This window comes from Vidua chalybeata, chromosome 3, assembly GCF_026979565.1.
Source record: "Vidua chalybeata isolate OUT-0048 chromosome 3, bVidCha1 merged haplotype, whole genome shotgun sequence".
NCBI classification, from domain to species: Eukaryota; Metazoa; Chordata; class Aves; order Passeriformes; family Viduidae; genus Vidua; species Vidua chalybeata.
This window is the reverse complement of record NC_071532.1, coordinates 80,625,067-80,640,342: the sequence shown is the minus strand read 5'-3', so window position 1 is coordinate 80,640,342 and position 15,276 is coordinate 80,625,067. Positions and strand designations below refer to the sequence as shown.

The 15,276-nt window shown below is 39.4% G+C and overlaps 1 long non-coding RNA gene across 1 annotated transcript; it reads left to right on the top strand.

Annotated features, from left to right (window-relative positions):
* Nucleotides 1–8,916: 8,916 nt before the first annotated feature.
* Nucleotides 8,917–14,991, top strand: LOC128785061 (uncharacterized). Its single transcript, XR_008429740.1, has 3 exons — nucleotides 8,917–8,982; nucleotides 14,460–14,579; nucleotides 14,927–14,991. It is a non-coding gene; the product is annotated as an uncharacterized LOC128785061 (long non-coding RNA).
* The last annotated feature ends 285 nt before the right edge of the window (nucleotides 14,992–15,276 follow it).

The following is a 15,276-nucleotide window of genomic DNA, read 5'->3' as shown; positions in this document are numbered from 1 at the left end:
CCCAACATAAGTGAGGAGAAATTGAATCTCTCTTTGTTGAGGTCGTGGGTATGACTTCATCGACCAAGGCTGGGAAAGGATGAACTGGATTGCCAAGAATCACAGTTGATGCAGAAACACCAATAAAGTTGTGTGGTAAGGGCAGTTTCTCCTGCCTTTCTATGTCAACTTCAGATGTGTGGTTACTAAGATGATGAGGATAAGATTCACTAATGGGTTAGGAAATAAATAATGACAAAAAAAGGGAAACATTTTGTAAATTATATTTGTCACTGATGTATAAAAAGCCCTGTGAGCCTACAGAAACAAATGCACAGACAAAGGGATTTTGTGATCCTGCCCATGTACAGGAAAGCAGTCACTGTGTACAACTGAAACATTGGCAATGGGAGATGGAAATCTGGAAATAAGAAATGTCAAAAAATGTGTCTCAGTTTTAGTTGTACTGACTTGTTTACAGGATACCAACATTTCAAAATTACTCCTTTTTATTAGTTGAGATGTAGATATAAGTCTGCCTGCAGGACCAGGCTTCCTCCTCTTTTGGTTTGGGGAAAGATTACATTAATATTTTATCTGCATCCCATTAAAATTGTTTTTGGTCTAGTCTTGCACATGCTCCTAAATCAGCGTTAAGTTCAGTATGCAGCTACATTAAGTCAATCCCACCATTGAAAAGGATGTATTTCCAAATGTAAAGGATTTTTTCCTCCTACTTTTCTTGATCCTGAACACTAACAATGCTTATAAATGACTCTGAGACCTATAAAATGGCAAATCCTACGTAGTGACACCACTGTGCTGACAGATCCTCCATCATCAGCTGTTTACGTACCCTTACATACATGCACACTTACTTGTGACTACCTTTTCAGATAAGGTCTTCCTGTTTATTTTTAATTTATAGCTAAATACTCTTGATTGTTTTTATAAAATGCAGCTGGAGTTCACAGAGCAGTGAAATGCAGAGAAGTAGCTGGTGAAAGACATTTCTATCCTCTATCTGCGGTGCTCCCACCAATGTGAGCCCACACTCTGGAGCCTGAAGTGCTGGGGCAGCATCTCCCCCCAAATTAAAACACCATGTTGCTGTTTAGTTGTATGGGACACCAGATGTCTCTGTGGAAGAGAGTTTTCCAGTAAGTAAGCCCAAGACTGAAACTCCGAGGTTCCCATGGGAGTCAGTGATGCGTAGCCGACTGGAATGAGAACCAACCTTGGAATAAGATGTCTTAGATGGAACATATGACTAGATATGAATACACAAATACCTTTCCCTAAAAATAATAACCATCATCTGGTCTCAGGCCCAATCTTCTTGCTTTTAGTCATTGCCAAGAAGTGAGATGTTTTGAGACCACATACTGGCCTTGAAAGAATGCCTTTGACATTTGTTGGATTTGGTTTGATCAGTGATCCTGTTAGCTATGAAGAAAGGAAGAAAGTTAAGAACAGGAATGTCAAAATCTCTGGGCAGCAATTGGAACAGAGGGGTTTTCTTAAATATAGGCTGAAACCCGAAGATAAAGTTAGAGTCAATGTTCAACCCTCAGGGATTAAGTTAAACCATTCCTCTGCCATTTTGCTTCCAACAAGCGTGATTGACACCATCTTTCTGTTTATGTTCTTTAGCTGGGCTTCTGGGATGCCGGTCTTAGAGAAACCACTTAAACCACATTTCTCATCTGCTCAGGTTCAAACCAGCTCCTAGGATTAAATGACAGGCTTATTTTCTACTAACTGCTCCTTTGCCTGTCGTGTAATTTGTCCTATATACAGTACAAGTCATCCAGTATTTGACTAGAATCCTGTTTTCCTTCTCTCTATTAACCTATCCGATGTGTTTTCTCACCATTCATTGCTTCTGACTTGCCTGTTTCTCTGTCTCTGTCTGGCCTCTGTTTGATGGATTTTCTTGCTCATTCAGTGTTTGGTCTTGTTAATGCATGTTTTCTTAAAACCTTCTTTATTATGCGATGTTTTAACTGAAAATATTTTGAATATACTCTATAATATTTTTTGTGTTGGCTCTCCTTCACTTTTACTTTTTAAATTTATAGATAACTTTCTTTTCCTTGGTTCAGTATCTACAGTTTACTACATTTTATGTTGCTTAGGCTTTTCTGTGTTCCTCTTGTCCATGCTCTTGATTTTGATCTTTTTATGCAGTCATTCTATTTTTACCCTTACTGATAATTTTTTAACAAAGATTAATGGTCCTTCTGTCACTAACCTTTTCTGACTCCATAGTATTTAAGATTCTGGTGCATTATAATAAACATGATGACCAAGTTCTTTATTTTGCAGCCTCAAGAGAGATACTGCTCATCATAAAACAACAAAACCAGCAAAAAATTATCTGATAGTATACATTGCAATACAAAGGTGGAATAAGAGAGAATAACAATCCTCATTTTGGTCATGGTTTCATAGCAGCATTTAGCCTCTTATGGTCTTCTGCCTATGTACCAACTAACAGGTTTAGTTTCTTCATTTTCTCGATGGTAAAGGTATGGAAACCTTAGAAGAAAAGGCCTTCCCAGATTTAGTGGTAGGAAGTGAATAAAGAGTGTTTTTATTAAGTGCCATCTGGCACATGCTGTCATCTTTCTTCCTGTGCCTTTGCCATGGACAGTGGTGGTGTTTGTCTGGCAAACCCAGACAGACAAGCGTATTCCTCTGGCGAAAGTGTAAAAATCTTGTGCTGTTGGCAGTGAAAGCCCTTGATGAAGGTGAAAGCATACTTTTGCTGGCCTAAATTCTGCTTCATTTCAGACAGTCAAAACCTGCAATCTTGCAGGTCAATTGACAGGTAATTGCTCTTCTTTCACAAGAAGGTTGCACTATGATCACGCTGCCTTTGCAGGAGTTGTAGGCAAAAGATTAGGGACTATTTGCAGAGCAAACCTGTAGAAAAGAAAAGAATGGTTCAAGAGTCACATCAGAGCAGGTAAAGAGAAGAAATTTCCCCTTTACTCAGGTCTCAGAAGTAACTTTGCCCTGCTTGAGATTGGTATTATCCCACTTAGTCTTAAAACTGAATTATATTAGGTTCCTTCCCTAGTTTTGGTTTGGGCTTTCCATTTTTCACATCTTTAGTTTGAAATATTTTTTGAAGATATTCATATTTATTTCCAGGCATCCAGCCTACTTTTATTCTGGCCTTTGCATCTTTTTTTCCTTCTCTGTTTTAGTCCAACATAAACGATTCCCTTTCAGCACACACAGTACCCTGCTATTTATTTGAGATTGAAAGAAGGCAAGAAAGTAGTTTTCTCATTCAACTTCTAAGACATCTCCAATTTTGTGGCATGTTTTGGCCAGTGTCTAGGTAAAGCCCAGTCATGGTCATCGGTAAAATAAATTAGTGTGTGTGGCTAATAGAATTTGTCTAAAGATTCAAACATTTCAGTTTAATCATAATCATATTTTGAGTTACATGCTAGCAGATTTTTATGTACTGTTTAATTATACTTGCAAACAAGAGATGCAAGGTTTCATTCAAGTAGTTTTATAATCAACTTTTACGTTGACTACATTTGCTATTCTAGGTATGGGGCCAGCCCGAGTCTTTGGAAATCACCAACACAAAACAATGCCAAAACAAGAGAGAAAGAGGACTGTCTTGGTGTTCTTTGCTTACAAGAAGGAAAAGCACATTGTTGTTTGTTAGAAACACATCTCTTCATTTTCATGGTGAAGTTTTACAGCCAGATATTGTATACTTTCCTGTTTGTGTTTGGTTTTGGGTTTGGGGTTTTTATTTGTGCTTAAAATGTATAAATGGTTTGTATGTTGGGGCAAATAAGCTACTTTTTGCAGTGGGAGTAACCACACCAAAGCCTGTGGGTTTCTCACACTTAAGTCAAGAAAGGTATTAGTTCTGTTTTGATATATCATCCATGACACTGGGGTCCTGGCCATGACTATGGTTCTGAGGCTCTGTAATAAAACACAAATATAATAGTTAGTAATGCTTTGGCTCCTTGGGTGGAACATCTGTCTGACCTGCCCTGTAACTCAATTCAGCTTTCTTCTTTAAATAATACTGAGATTGGAATTTTGTCCCTATTTGCCATGAAATTACGTTTTACCCACATATTTTCTTCAGCGATCTAAAGCCTTTAGTGCCAGGAAATTATTCTGTCTATTTTCTATTTTATTGTGATACATGAAAATAAGAGTATTATAAAAAATTTCCAAGGTCCAATCACTCTTCATGCTAGGTTTGCAAGGTGGGTGTTCAGGCATCAATTCATCTGCAGGGATTCATACTGTGTAAAATGGGTATGCCAGCTCTGTCTGGGTGGTTTCAGGGAGATTTTGGCATCCAAACTGTGAGCTGAGCCCATGTGGAGTTATGGCTGGGTAGCAATACAATGGGAAACATGGAAGAAGTTATGTTTGTACTCTCTCCCTGTCTGTGCCACCTTAACCAAGATGTTGGAAAATTGCTCTCCTGTGTGCAGGGTACTTCATAAATGAGTGAGTTACTTTTGGGATTTGGCTGACAGAAGAGGCTGTCTAGACTTGCAGGTGAAAAACTCGCTTGGCAAGTAGGAGACCCAGGGGATTCAAAGTGTGGTGACAGTCAAGACAACACCCCAGTCCAAAAGCCAGTTCCCAACCCTTGTCTGGCACACCTGAAGCTGTGACAATGCTCTCACATCTCCCATTCTTGAGCAATCCTCTTTATGGAACTGGGCCTGAGTCAGAACAGGTAGGTGGCAGGTCTGTATACCACAAATTGTGTCATTAGCTGGAGGGGGCAGGAAAGTAAACTAATTTAAGGAAAGATTAAACAGCTTCTACTGAAAGAAATGGTCATACCTTCTTTCAGCTCTCTGAGCTCCTCTGCCTAATTCAGATCATAGGTCTGCTCATGAAGTTCTTCTGGGTCTATGTTTTTTTTCTGTAGGACTTCAAGCCTGGCTCACAGATTTCTTACTACCCTTGGAAATCTGTCCATGGTTACTTCCTATGAGTTCCTAACTGTAAGATTCTTACTACAGGTATATTTAAATTTTGGAGATGGTTTATGAATCCTGTCAAATTCCTCCATGCTTCTTTTCCATCCTGCCTCTTATTTTTGGTAGGTAAAGCAACTTTTATGTCTGAGGAACTTAAAATACATTTTGCATCTTTCTTATGTTAAAATTCCTTCTCTAGACTCCACTAGAGCTGTTAAAACGTACTGAGAGTGCCTGTAGGATAGCTTTTATCCATTTTAATATGTCTAACAGACCAAAGGTTTTAGCTGTTATGTCAATTTGCTGCGCCAACGACTTTAACATTTTTAGCTTCTGGTATGAAGAATGAGAATGACTGAGGATGCTTAAGAAAGCTCCCAGACTCTATTTGGTTTGAGCACTAAAGACTGAATTTACTATTGCAATATCTTGTCTGAGGAGCAAGATGAATTTAATTTATCTATATGTGGCCCCCTCCTTGCCCCCTGTTCTTCCCCATCAGGTCAACAAAAATTGAAAGAGGTCACGGCTGGGAATCCAAGAGGGTGTGTACATGTGCATCAGTTTATGCTGGCATAGGACTGTAGCAATTGTCATGTGCTCCTGCTTCCATTCCCCCTTCTTCCTCTTTCTCCCACAACAACAGTATGCTGAATGTGAATCTTTTAGAAAGATGATCCTTTTTTTTTCTACTGCTGAGCATAGTACAACTGATTATCCCTCTGGGCATGGGTCTTGGAACAAAGCCACAGTCTAGTCCTCACTAGTACAGCCAAATTCTTTGTCTGTCTGTTTGTTTGAAAAGCATTTGCCACAGTTATGTCAAGAAGGATTGCGTAAATAATTCATCAACTGAAAGCAGCATAAACATGCTTAATGAACTATTAGAAGAGTGGGGGAAAAGATGAAGGTGGGAAAAAGTTAGTGCTGCAGGTGCTTTCAGTTTCTTTCTTAAAACAGCCTGAAAACAAAACTCCTCAACTCTTCAGCAAACAGAGAAGTGCAATTCATACCTTCACAGGATGATGCAGTTGTGAGGGGACCTCAGTAAGTTTCCAATTCCTGATCATCTCTACAGTTAGCTACAAAGTTCTGAAGGGTGATGAAAATAGGGTCTAAGACAAAATAATTGAGCTGAGCTCAGACATTCAGATATCTCAGGGAATTTCAGGGGAAAAAAAAGGAAAAAAATGCAAGTGTGTAAATGGCAAGGTATAAGAAAGTTATTAATGTACTGACACAAAGGAGAGTCATGGCTTGCAAAGATTCAAGGTCTGTTACAGTCCGCTGAAAGATTTGCAGCAACATCAATGAGTTAGGGAATCAGGCTCTCAGACTGATAATTTGTGGAAAGATTAAGGAGTGACTTGAAATGTAATAAGGCAGTGAGAATGCACTGGCAGGTTTTCAGCAACATTACTATATGGTGGGGAAAGTTTGATCTTGGTTCTCACTACGTGCATGTGGAAGGGTACAGAGCAGAGGTCTTTCCCCTGTCTAAGAGGGAAAGATTCAGCCCTGAGCCTCTGTGTCTCTTCAGCCACACTGTGGATTGAAGTCACTCTTTTCTGGGGAGTCTAGCAATTCTTTGAATTTTAAAAGGTTGGCCCATTGCCCCAGCCCATCTAGCGCCCCTGGCTGGTAGCCCTGCCCTCAAGCATACTGACTGGTCCCCCAGTTTGCTGTTGTGATGACCCACCCCTGAAGGTGAGGATAACTGGGGTTCTTGTCAATACATCCCTTGGGGTGGATTAGGGTGAAATGACACTGAATGATCTGTGTTTGTATACACTGGTCAAAGTGATGGTAGCAGTTTTGATCCGTTAGGGTTGGGAGAAGCCTTCAAAATGTAAAGTTCAATGGGTTAATATACACACAAACTTAGCAGGGAACACCCAAATACCTTCCCTGGCAGAACGTTCAGAGATGCAGTGATGTCACCCATTCCTTGAATACTCTGACATCTACTCTCTTATGCTCTACTGTCTCTTTCCTTGCTCCTCTCTGGATCTCAAAGTCCATTGTTTCACAGTCACTGCAGCCAACATTGAATCTGATTGTCACATTTCCAGTCAGCTTGTCCTTACTACTGAATAGTAGATCCAACCATGCATCAGCCTTAGTTGCCTATTGTATACCTGAGCCAAGAAGTTGTCCTTTTCCACAAATCCTCTTGACTGTGTCCCACTGCATCTTCCTTCCAGCAGCTGCCAAGAAGGTCAAAGTCTGCCTTGAGGTCCAGGGTTTGTAAATCAGAGCTTTCTGTCCAGTTTAGTTATTACTATGGTGTAAATGCAACACTGAATGATGAGAATCTAGTGCAGATTATTTCAGCTATGAAACTGTAAATAACAAATATTAGGGTCATATGATCATAGCATAATTCAGGGACTTCAGGAAGACCACTTTTGTCTCAAATCTAAGGTATCTATGAGATCAGACCAGATTGTTCAGGCCTTAATTCGTACAGGTTCTGGAAATCTCCAAGGTTGGAGACCACACAGTCTCTCTGTTCCCATGGTTGACTGTCCTGACCTTCTTTTGTTTAACAATGAATAAGGAAAGACAAAAGAGTTAATGGAATGCATAGGTTTATCATCATTTTGTGGATGACAATTTATGTGTCCACTAGCAAATGTTCATAAATCTTCTCTTTATAACATAGATATCATGAAAACAACATAAACTATTCAATGAGATAGCTGTTGAAAAAGAAATACAACTGTCTTCAATAAATCAGTCTTCATTTTAAGTCATCATAAGAATCTTAGTGTGTCAGCAGCTTCTTCTTTTCAGAGGCTCCCTCAATCTGATCTGCAGTGAGTATTACCATTGCAATGCTGCACAGTATAATAAGTATTAAAAAAGTTATGGGTTCAGCTTTATTTTGCTTTTATGGTTTGAGGTTACATTGCCACAGACTGATGGAGGCATAGCATAATATGTAAAATAGAGCATTACCACATCTGCAGTGGTATCAAAGGCATATGTCTTACAGTATCACCACAGACATTTCGTAAACTAACAAGATGATATTGTGTTGCCATCATCTTAGTGCCAGTTGTACTCTGACATAATTTCATACCCTCCTTTTTCCCACCGGTATTTTGAGGCTGGTATTCACACACCAATTTGGGTCATACTTTGGTAATGATGTAAACGTAGGAAGACCATAACATAGATGATTCATGCAAAACCATTTTTTTTTTTATTTACAGACAACTTTTGGCAAAACTTCCAAACCCAAACACTATTATAACATAAATATAGAGGATACTTTTCTATTTCTAGAGGCAAATGTACTTGCAAAGGGGCTTTATTTTAGCACTTTAAAGACTGCCAGAACACAGTTGTGTCTTCCCATCTGGGGTCATAGTCATTTGAAAAGCAAAGCAGTGTCCATTTGCAGTTGTGGCTATCTGTGTTAATTCTTTTCCCACACACATAGATGTTTTTGTTCCTAACAATTTCATTTCAGCTACAAGTAAGGTATGCCTTCCAACCAACAAAAGAGATCCAAAGGGAGACTTTACACTGAAATGACTGAAAGTGGTCAGTGAGAGAAGGGAAAACCCTCTCTGTAACGAGACTTTCCCCTGAAATGGGAGAGATTTCGTAAACCTGAAGGACAAACTGAACAGCTTCTTCCTCTGACTGAGGAATTCAGCTGCTTTTGTGGGGAATATATAGGTACCCTCCCTGGACTGGTGCAAGTGTGTGGCTTAACACCGCGCCACTAAAACCCAATCAGACATGAAGTTCTGACCTGTTCATGAAGACGTGCTGTAGCAGCGGAGCTTTCAAAGGGACTTCAATTCTCTTTGTTTCCTGTGTGTTTCAGGCTGGCACTACCTCTGGTCCTGAGCTCAGCTTTTGGGAGGATGTCACATGTTAAACCCAAGTGGCGCTGTGCCAGATCCTTTTCCTTGGACAATGTGAACCTGACTGAACTTACGCCATTTCCTTGGTGCTCCAAGGAGATCAGTGACTACAACCTGCACAACATTGCCAGGTAAGAGACCTTCAATCAAGAACTTCAAGCTGTCTCGGTGTGGCCCCATAACTGCTTTTATCCAAGGGATATAAATCAGATATGCAATGGCCAAAGCAGCCAGGACATTTAGGTTCCTTCTATCAAAAAATAATCAACACACTGACTATCAACTATCAAATGTAATCTTTTCCATAATGAGTTTTGTGAATATTGGCTCATATATGATACATTCTTATTTAGAATATCACAAATAGGTTGTGACTGTGAACTTGTAACTGAGCACAAATCCAGGCCCTGCTCACCAAGCCACCATCTGCTCTTTATTTAAGTTACTTCAAAAACAACTCTTTCTTCCATGGTGCCTGCAGTACATGATATGACTAACGTAAGTAATTTAAATCTGTTAATAAATTTGCAAATACCATCAGGACATGCCTATGTAAAAAAATCATGAGTACACAGTCCATTGCCATAAATGGATTTATTCAGTTTCCCTCTATTCCTCCTCTTGTTTATTGGTGGCACCTGGCACATCCCATACAACAGAGGTCCATCTTGTCACCTGTGCAGAAGCACTGAACTACTGAACCACTAAAGACCCCCTGCACTTCCAGAGGTGATTGCATTTTGCCTTCCTCAGTTCTCAGTAGGAGCACCATCTCCTGCAAGGACCTCAAAAGCAAAAGGCAGCCTCCTCCAGAGGGCTGTTTGGCTTTTAGGGAACCTGAGTCATTGTCTGACTTTCCTCATTTTTCTTTGACCATTTTTAGGAGGAGTCTGTATTGACTGATTCCTAATTTCGGATCCTTTGGTTAGATGAAATAAACCTAGGGCCTTGACAGGACTTGAGTATGAAACTCTTTGAGGATTTGAACCTAATCTCTTCATACAAGGATCAAAGTCAAATCTTGCCTATTTGATTTTTAATGCCTGACAAAATTTCAATGCTACTTGAAAATAGTAATCTCTGATAATGGCTTGTTTATAGAAATTATTACTTGCTTCTAAGTTTTCTTTTAACAGAGCTAGAGATAAGAGTATAATTGGATTATAATATCTTTATATTACAATCTTGTCTTTTACTGGATTTTTAAAAGACAACAAAGCTGGAAAGTCTGATGTTACATTTTAATTTGAACTGCATGTATTAATGGAATTAGGTACAAATCAAAGTTTAACATCTTGAATGTATTACCATTTTTGCATTCCTTTTTACTTACCTAAGAGCCTTTTTGGCTAGCCATGTAGGACTGAAATGTTGAATTAGAAATTACACAAAGACCTGGAGTATGGCAAATGATTGGCCATTATCAGATAAGAAAACCAAATCCACAGAAAGAATACAATTTTTGCAGAGACATTTGTCTTCACAGAAGCACCTGTTTTGACCTGCTGGTTTGGCAGATAACCATTCATTTAAAATAATAGGTAGATGAAATAGGTTCTCTTTAATCTTTCCCTAACGTCTAAACCAGCTGTTGCTATGGGAAATGCATTTCCCATGCAACTCTCCTGAATATTACATGATGATCCTAATCCTTGCCATATGCACACACCGAGAAAAGAGAAAGGTGACGGTTTTGCGGGGTGGCCTTCCCTTCAAGCCTCTGTTTGTGTTTTATCTGCACAACCTGTAAGCATACTTCTCATTTCCATAGCATTTCACTCTATAGAACATGATGCATCTTTTAATGAGTCACTGTCTTACTGTCTCATGCATATTTCAAATTGCATTTTAAATTATTGGATGAAAAAAAAAGCAAGTTACATACCAGCACCCACTTGGTTAAGCTGTCACACTATTGTACTATTTCTACTGAAATGCCAGCCAAATTTCCCAGGTGCGCTTTCCACATCTCTCACATAACATCAAAATAAAATCTCTGCATTAAAATAATGCATATAAATATACTGGTGGTTATAAGGGAAAAAAAAAAAAAAAAAAAAACACCACACATAGTGTAAGTTCATCCAAAAGAAACTATATTAAAGATCCGGTGTAAGACAGAATTTTGGATGAGCTCTAAGCAACTTTTCATCAGCGTGGTTCTCTGAAGAGAAACACTTTCCAATATTGCTCCTCTTTATAAATGAGCTAACCTCAGACGTTACCAAGCACCCAAACAACTGGGCTGTTTCAGACTTGCAGTACATTAATAAAGGATGATGTTTATGAAAGATATTGCAGATATTTTTCCAGGCCTATGCAAAGCCCAATAAAGGAGAAAAAAAGAAAAAAAAAGAAAGAGAAATCCCAAAGAAGTTGCTAAGGTTTTTGCTACGGGGCCAACGACATGCAAGCCTAGTGCACGAAGACTACTTTGCGTGGAAAGACTGCTGCAGGCAATCTGTGCTCTTGGTGCTAGGGAAAGGGCAGATGTTCTCAGAATGAACCCACTGGCTGCCTGAACTGGCAGCCCTGAGTTTGTTTATTTATTTGTTGTGGATGGTTCTTGAACAGTAGCACAGCAGAAGGTTGCTAAATGCAAGTGTAATTAGAAAGGTAGAAAATCCTCCACTGAATAAGCAGATCCAGATGGTGCACCCCTTTGATGATCTCCTGTCAGAGAAGGTGATAAAAATCCTCACCATGCTTTACCCAAGGTCTCATCATGTGGCTTTGAGGAAGATTTCAGATGATTCATAATGTTTACTGAATGGGATTGTTTGTGTATGTAGACATGAAAATGTAGTCACACCGCAGGTAATTACTGCAATGGGGCCTTTGTGGCAGACATTAAGTATGAATACACAAAGAAAACAAACAACCAAACACGGGTACGTGTGCATGCACACCTACCCCTCAGCACTGCCTGTAGTTTTCTGTCTTGCTCTAATTTCTTGTGTGTGCTGTAGCATACTGCCCTCAGTGCCCACACACCCAAGTGTTTGGGAACAGACAAATCCCAGGAGCAGGTATGACTGCAGGTTGAATTCACAAATTTCTGATGACTTCTGAGTGCCTCGGAGCTTGCTTGTTGCTCTCACATTCTCATGGGTCTGTGTGCTTTGCTGTATGGTCTGCAGAAAATGTATTGCAGATTTCTCTGGAGATGCCTTGGTATGTAATCATGTTCGAAGAGGTTCTGGTATTGCTCTGACCAGGTTGAAGAGGGAGTTTCAGAGCATCTTTAAAGTGCTTTCAGGGGACTTCTCTTGTTTCTCTTTATCAGCTCAGCTACACAGCATGCCAACGTTTTTGGTAGCTTTGGGTACTTCTTGAATGACTATGTGCTCAACCTGGCAAAAATGAGAGCTTCCCAGGGATACCTCTAGCAGTGTCATTGCTGTGAAATGAAATATCAGTGTTTTTCAAACACTTGTGCCAGTGGATACCCAGAACAAGAATTAAGAAGATGTGATAAAACACATCAAGCTGCAGGATTTCAAACAACGTGGGTTTCAAGAATCTGGCTAACAGAGAGAACAGATATTTGTGTCCTTGCACATGGCAGCCATTTTGAGTATTGCTCTTCACTCTAATGATTAATTTTGCAGATGACCGAAGAATGGAATTTTTTAAAAAAAGAAGAGAGATTTTACCATCAGTGATAATTGCATGCATGAACCACAGGTATTTTGAAATTTACAGTTTACATGAAGATCTTTGCCCTGCATTTATTCAGGACATTACCTGTGAAGTCATTAAAAGAAGAAAGGTTCTAGACTGAGGAATGCCTAAAAGAATGCTTGATATAAATTCTTCGATGGTGTTCACTGGCCAGAAAACAACCCACTCAGTATGCAAGAGATGTAGGGAGAAGAGAAGCAGTGCAAGACAGAAGTCATCTGTAATCTTGTAAGACAGCAAACACATCACAGGTGACAATTTGTCAATAAGCCCAAAGGCAAATATCAGGTAAAGGAAAAAGCCCTGAGGCTATTGCAATATGAGAAAACAGAGGGCTGGAGCATATGTAGCTTAAAGAAATGCAATTTGTGTAAAATGGGAAGGTAGAAAACAAATGCCTAAACTAAGGCATGTGCTCTTTTAATTGTGTTCCTCCCTTTGATAGAAATAGCAGGCTAAATCAAGACCTGATGTAACTGCAGCAAAATCAGTGGACCTACACTGAGGATAAATTGCTGTCATAAATCATCAAAATCAATGACAATTTTGTGTATTCTTGCCAGAAATTAATCTGGCCCATTACAACAACTTTTTTTTTTTTTTTTGACACTCAATACTAAATTTATTTTCTGTTTTCTATACAACAAAATAAACTTGAGCTTTGGTGTGTAACAAGATGCTCGTGTCGTGGGAAACATTCCCCCGAGCATTACTACATCAGCTCCATGGATGGGAGGGTACAGCACCCCTGGTCTGTCATCCACTTTCCCTTCAGGTGTGCCTGGCTCCACACTACCCTCCTGTGTGCACTGGGGAGAAAGGCTTTTGCAGTGCATGGAGGCAGAGAGGTGTGAGACAAGAGAATAATCCATCCTGTGCTTGGCCTTATACCCTGCTCTTGCTCAGTGCAAATGCATGCACACCCAGCACTGGGTGCAGCTTTAGGGCAGTCAAAGAACATTTCTACTCCTCAGCATAATAGCACTGTCAGATTGTGACTCGACTTCCAGGTGCAACACTCTCTTCTCCCACTGTGCCACCCCAAATAATCACATTAATAATTGAGTTTTCAGGTTTGCAAGCTCCACTGTAACTGCTGTGACTCCAAGGGGAGTCATCTGCCTCAAAGAAGGGAGTGAATGAGTTTTCCTTTACAATAGTAAAGGTACAAGGAGGTGTTGAGCACTCAGCCAGCAATGGCTGAGCACCTGATTTCCATTTACAGATCTGAAAACTGCCTTTGCCTGACTGCCTGTCCTTTGGGTTGCACAGTACTGACACAGCACCAGCACTGTTTACTTTATAAGTAACTTTTAGAAAAGAGCATTATCTTGGCACTACAATAAAATGATTTAACCTTTGTGTTTTATCAAAAACTGTAGAAGAGACAAACTGAGATTATATAGGTATCTGATTTTTTTGCGTGCATATATAATATTCCAGGTTGAACTAATTAATTCTCTTTCTATTAAAAACTCTGTGCTAGCTTGAAAGGCTGCATTTACATTCCAGCTAGAGTGAAGATTTTATTCCTCTAGCATGAATCTCACCATTAATCAGAGCTGGATGTAATTTACACCACCTTCAAAGAGCCTGTAAAAAGATAACGTAAAAATGTTAATCAAATTACAAAATCCACAGAGAAACATTCAACTCAGAAATGAATTATTCCAGCATGTCTGTCTTCTGTGGCATTGCCAATGTAAATCTATGCAGTAGGCCACCACAGTGGAGTCCACAGGGGCTAAGTTTGAGGTTTTGCTTTATACATGTTCTTTTTAAAAGCCTGATTATCTACTTGCACAGTGTTCTGGGGTAACTGAAAAACGTGTTTTTAACACAGTATATGCAAAAAAGTCCAGATTTCTTTGCTGTGCAAAGTGAAATAATCCACAGAACTTCACTAATTTACCTTAATTTCCAGATCTTCAAGATTTCATTATGATCTTTGTTCATGCCCACTCTTCACTTGCTTGACAGCCACTCTTCATAGTGTCTAAGATAATGAAAGCATAACTTCATATGTCAGGATCTGCAAGGACAGGTAGGTTTTACAGGACATTAATTATTTTAGGATTAGATAAACATATCTTTTTACAATTCTGCATAGTTTTAAATTTTAGGGACACAAAATTTAGAATGAAATAAAACTTAAAACCCCCCCAGCTTATGAGTTTCTTTTCTTTAGTTATCTAGAGTTTCAACCCACATTTCTGTAACCTTCAACAGTGAGCAATCTGGCCTGTTACAGGTTCTAATTTTTATGGCAGATTTCCTGTAGGAATCTGTGATATCTAAATATTGAAATGTAAAGCCATGGAGAGACCCATCATTAAAAAAAAAAAAAATCACTGTTTAATAAACAACCAATGATTTTCTTTGTACATCCAGGTTTTGCAGAAAACCTATGGACCTAAAGCAGCTGTCAGCCATCCTTGCCCTGGCAGACCTGGAGCTGGCTGTGGTGCAGCATCTGTGGAGGCATGGAGGACATGCTCAGGCCTCCTCAAACCTTCTCCTCTCCCTGTGTATCCTTGCTGACCATTGCTTTTTTGCAGTCATGTGTGTTCAAGCTTTAGAAGAATTGTTTGAGAAGCTGAACACATTCAGTATATCACAAAAGAGCACTGCTTATTTAATGGTACTGCAACATTTGGAATATTACATTGTGTGTACTCTGCTGCCATTATTCCACTGACTTTTGGAAATTAAAATTATGACAAGGAGGTGACTGTGTTTGC